The following is a 6,000-nucleotide window of genomic DNA, read 5'->3' as shown; positions in this document are numbered from 1 at the left end:
GTGTAATGTCTTACTTGTGTCTTTATTCTTTCTTTAGTGAAGTTGAAACCAGTTATAACAACAAAACATCATTTTTAAATCAAAACCTTTTGTTCTGAAAATGTCAAAATGGAGTCTTTAGAGTTAAACAAAACATTTTTAGGAATCAGCACCAATTTAAAAATATATTGGTTTATGAAATTTGCATTTTTACATTTTACTAGAAAAAAAAAGATTATATTCTTCTATTTTATTTTATTCTAGTTAGAAATTTAGTTAGTTTTAGTTAGAAAAGGATACAAAATGAGTGAAAAAGCTAGACTATAAGAAAGCAGAGTGCCAGGGCCTTGTACTTTTTCACAGTTGTCCTGGTGTAAATGCAAAGATATAAATTTTCAGGGTTGCATTTTTCTTCTGTTAATTCAGAATCATTTCTCTCTTGGGTGGCTGAGATGGAAGTGTGCAAATTTTAAATGTTAGCTCTCACTTTTATGCTTGATGGAGCATATTTATTTCTGCCTTCTAAGGTTGATTTAAGATTTATTGAGAGAAACTTTTGTTTTAGAACCAAGACTAAGAAGTGTGGCTTCTTTCTACTCAAAGCTGAAATACCCAAGATCATGATCTCCTTCTGTAAATACTGAGATAACTTCTGCTCTTGAGAGCAAAAGTGTTTAAAGGATACAGTTGGCTTAAAAAATCTCTTTTCTCAAGCATTTGCTTGAGAGAGTGGGGTGTGGGGGAAGGAGGGTTTGATTGTTTGTAGTTTTACGTCAGGAAGTCTAGCAGAAGCCACTGCAACATCTCATAAAACATTGTGCAGCTGTGCACAGACCTCAGGGTGCACAGATGCGTATGTATTATATTTCCTTGGAAGGGGCACAAGCTGAACTTTTTGATTTTGACACCCGACAGCATCCAGCAAAGGTGAGGTCTGCTACTTGTGCTTTAGGTTTTAAAATTAAAACCGTGTGTTTTGTAGTGCTCACATGACATGTATAAATTTATAAATGAGGGCCATTAAGTGAGTGAGTTTACACATCATTTAAATGAAACAACACACCTAACCAGATGGGTGCCTAAAAAAAATAATTGTGTTCTGTTATTTCTATAACGATTGCCCTTCCTGGTATACCCTCACTTCTCTTCTACATCCATCTGTTTGATTTGTAGTCCTAGACTCTGGTATGTCCATCTCTTTGATTTGAGCTCCCAGACTGGAGGCCAGGACCTTTCTTCTCTGTTTTCTGTGAAGATCTTGATGTTATTATGTGCAACTGGAAGTGGATTTTTTCTCACCTAACTTTAGCCATCAAACATCTAGGCATTTAGCCTGAGGTTGGCAATTTGGCATCCTCAGTAGTCAATGAAAAGAAAAGATGCTTTTGAGAGGACATTTTAACCCATTCAGAGAGATAGATATAAGACAGGTTGGTCCATGTAGTCTACCATATTTGCTTAGACTTGCTCATGAGTCTGGATGACTAACTTGGACAAAATGACAACTTTTTGATAGAAGCAGTTAGTAAAGTGAAACCAAGCTTATGAAATAATAACAAAGGACTAAAAAGATTATCTAAAAGTAGGAGAGTGGCAGCATTCATGGGCTTTTGAGAGGCACTGAATCCTTCTACCACATCTCTGCATATAGCAAGCGTATAACATATTTCTATAATATTTTATTCTACTTTCCATGAGAAAATCTGTCAACAGAGCTGCATCTTATTATGGTTTCCAGGATGGCTGCCCAATTTAAACAGGAAAATCAGGTCTCAAATCTTGACATGCATGTAGGAGGACTTCAGAAGCCAAAATCTAGTTACATGTCTATTACAGTTGGATAAAACTACCAAACAAAAATAGAATGTTAACAGAACTACAACCCCTCTTTCAATTCAGACCTTAAACATGTCAGCGATATGAAGTATAAACTCTTGTTTTTCATATTTGGTAGTCTTTGTTCTTGAAAATTAGCAAAGCATTCCATGCAAATACCTCTCTCCATCCAGACAATTCTATCTTATAAGAGGTTGTCAAAACACATCTACTTCTTTGATTCAGTTATATCAACTTTCATTCTTTTTCTCTCCACAGATGGTAAGAGAAAAATAATAACAATGCCAGCTTTTCTTGTAGCTCTTTTTTTTTTTTTCTCCTTAGATTTCAAAGTGCTTTACAAAGGTCAGTATCATTATTCCTCATTTTTCATATGTAGAAATTGAAGCATTTAACTGTGAAGTGACATTGTAATATAGAACTAGCATATTAGTTTCAAGTTAAAAACAGAAGCTGATATTCTTTTCGGTAGCATTATCAGCAGCTGAAGTGTGTCTTAAGGGGTACTAGTATTCTAGTACCAGTGTAGGAGTTCTAGCACAGATAAAAAGAAATCTTCAAATGTCATTTATTATTGTGTCCTATTTTGCTGTCATGGCATTACTCTTTGCCACATGGATATACCAGACATCTGCACACCAAAATGTTGCAACCTCTGGAGTGTTCATTGGTTGATTTTTATGGTGATAAAGTGAAAGGTGAATTTAAAATAATACAGGATACATGCTCATGTGCACATGCATTGTGTGTAACATAGGTGTGTATCTGTATGTTACGTGTAGTTGTTTGGATGTGGTCTGAGCTGCATCTGTTAACAATGAAAAATATGTATTTTCTCACAGACATAACATTCTGGGCAACTTAATGGTGAATATTTTCATCAGATCTCTCCCCATCCTGTAATTTTTAATCAGTGGAACTAGTATGCAGTACTCTAAGTCCATGAAACAGATAGAAAATAATACTGAAGGGAAAAATTTGTAATGTTTGCCAGATGATAATCCAGAATGTTCAGAATTTTGATTGTTGACCCCTTTTACCTTCTCCAACAACACAAGATGGAAGATAATCAGATTATGTATTAGAAAGCAAGTAGCCAGCAACGTAATAGGGTAGACTTCTTTTAAAATATGTATACAAGATAATATAATGGGTAGCACATCCTTTATGCACATCCTACACATATTCTGGGGGATAAAAAAGGACTGAATGGCTCAGGGGAGAGAAGGGTGGAAAGCATGAAGAGGACAGATATGAAGGAGTAAGTAAAGGTAGCAGAACAATACCACCCAGTCATCTCTCTGTGAAAAAAAGTCTTAAATGAAGAAGGATTCTTTCTAGATTTTTAAATATGCCATATATGATATACTGCTTTGTACTTACTGTTTATTATTTTGTGTGTGTGTGTGTATTTTATGAGCTCAGGAGTGTGATTCTAGTCAGACAATGCAAAAATTAAAATGTTTTGCTGGAAAAGTGCTCTGTTCTTTTCATGTGATGAATCCTGAAATGATAATTTCTTCTGTTTTTTATTTCAAATAGTGCTGCTGAACAGTTACAACTCTTGAAGACACTTCCTATGTCTCTCTGGCTATATAGAATTATAGAACCATTAAGGTTGAAAAAGACCTCCAAGACCATCTAGTCTAATCATCCCCTTACTACCAATGTCACCCACTAAACCATGTCCTGAAGCACCACATCCAACCCTTCCTTAAACACCCCCAGGGACGGTGATGCCACCACCTCCCTGAGCAAGTGAGTTCCAGTCCATCCTAAAAGCTAAATTAGCACAAGAATAGTGACAAAGGATCTGAAGTAAAAAAATCCCAAATCCTTATGTAGACTATGTTGTTCACAGGCATACAAATAAGCTTCTGATTGACTGTCTGTGGCTGCTCTAAGCTCTGACCTGAACTGCACAAAGCTTGAAGGTTTTATGTCCAAAGTGTCTGTTCTCATAGTGTACTCTGGAGTTCTTCCAGAAATGTCCAGAACTTCCTCTTTGTCCCAGGACATATTGCCTTCCTTTTCTGGCAGCATCCCTTGAAAATGTGCAGGTAGAAACAAAACAGAAAGTTTCTAGCCCACGGCATATTATGTTAAGGGAATCTATTGTATTGACATATGGGTAACTAGAGATGAATGAACTAGTTCAGTTTAAATAACAACCAGCCCCAACCTTTGCCCACTCAAAAAGTGACCCTAACCCAAATCTTTTTCCAATTTGGATTGGTTCAGAGAGATCAGCTGTGGTGTCTGTCAGCTGGTAGCCAGACATCAGAGCAGACATAACTAATTAGGACATACTCCCTCATCTGGAGATTAAGCATATTTTTTGTGCTCTTTACATGTTCCCATAGTTACAACTTGCATTAAAACCTCCTGGTTTGAAAGTAGTGTCTTCAGATCTGAAGCAAGTGAAAAAGAAACTTTTTCCCAGAGAAACTTGTGGGAGTTGAATTTGATGCAACTGGGTGTTTTCTCCCATGGCAAAGCTTAATCTGAAGAATTACTGACATCCTATTTACACATAAGATCTGATTGAGTTTCAGAAGAACTTATTTCTCAGCTCTTTCAGTCAAGTTAAACTTAACACACTTATCATTAAAATTTGTCCAGCAAATATTGCAAATTCAAAAGTTCTAAAAATATCCATAACTTGTGACTTCAGTGAGGTGCTGTGTTTTCTGAGTAGCTAGAATTCACAAGAAATCTGTAGAATAAGGACAACGTATAGCACTGAGAAAATTTAACTGCATCAGCTGGACTTAGGGCCCCTACTAAACAGCTTGCTGACTGAGAAAAGCATAGTATGAAGCTTCCCTATCTTTCTAAAAATAAACATTGGTGCTGATGTATGTGTTCTTCTGCACTTGCTGTAATTGCAGCTTTTGAGTGGCTTTGCTCTACCATTTGTTATTTTCTGCCCAGATTTCAATGTGGTTCCGTAATTGTCAGACAGTGTACTAATGCATTTGAGTCAGAGTATATTTACTCTGTACTTTGATGCCAGAGGTATTCAGAATCTGAGGAACGGTTAATATAATGGAGGTCAGGATCTCAGTAGGTTTCAAAACCAACTTTAAACATTCTTATGGGTAGACTATAGGCAACTTTTTGATAGGGAGACTATAAACTCACATGTTCCACATGTGTCAGTGAATGATGGAAAAGGATTTGAAGAATAATTTCAGAGGAACTAAACATCATGTGCTTGATTTCTTTTCAATGTAGAATGTGCACCTGGAAAATATTTCTAATTTCATATTGCATATATATTATCAGAAATACTATAGTTGCTGCATTCAGAAAGGTAACTATATTTTCTGAGTAGGATGGTACAGTTAGTTGCCTTTTTTAATTAATTTATTTATTTATATATTTTATGCCGAACTCTGAATTGATTATGTATAAGTGATGGTTTTTTATAACTGGAACAGGAAGTATATTACTATAACCTGTGTGTCAAATCTGTAAGACAACTGGAATGGCTTTTTTTCTTTTTTTTTTTGTGCAAAGCCAACTCAAGCATCCTCTTGCTGAGTTAGTCATTGTAACATAAATCTTCTGCTGTTGAAACTCACTCCTTAAATATTCAGTAACATGGTAAGCTGGATTTATTGGGCATAGCAGAACTTGAAAATGCCTGTACTAGTAGGCAAAGCAGTTACAAGATTTGAATGGGTACAATATTCACCGAGTATTATTTAAATATTTTTTTTATATGACTAAAAATGCCTAGCAGCAGCTTGTAAACAGTTTGCCTCAACTTTGTGAATTAAAAGTTGGGATTGATTTCACCTGCATCAGCCATGTACTTAGCCATGTACATACCAAAGCATGCATGTTTTCATTAATACCTTACTTGCTGCCACCTGGCTGCCAGTCCAGACGTGCAAGGTTCCCATGTTTACTATGCCATATCTGTTCATACACTGAAGCTGTGTCAGGTACCCTAAAACATTTCACAAGGCACCAGAAGGCTATATTTAAACAAATGATTCTTCTTCTAGCTGACTGCTGAATCATAGAATCATTAAGGTTGGAAAAGATCTCCAAGACCATCTAGTCCAATCATCCTCTTAATACCAATGTCACCCACTAAACCATGTCCTGAAGCACCACATCCAACCCTTCCTTAAACACCCCCAGGGACAGTGATGCCACCACCTCCCTGAGCAA

Source organism: Anas acuta, chromosome 3 (genome assembly GCF_963932015.1).
Source record: "Anas acuta chromosome 3, bAnaAcu1.1, whole genome shotgun sequence".
NCBI lineage: Eukaryota > Metazoa > Chordata > Aves > Anseriformes > Anatidae > Anas > Anas acuta.
Note: the sequence above shows the minus strand (reverse complement) of the source record.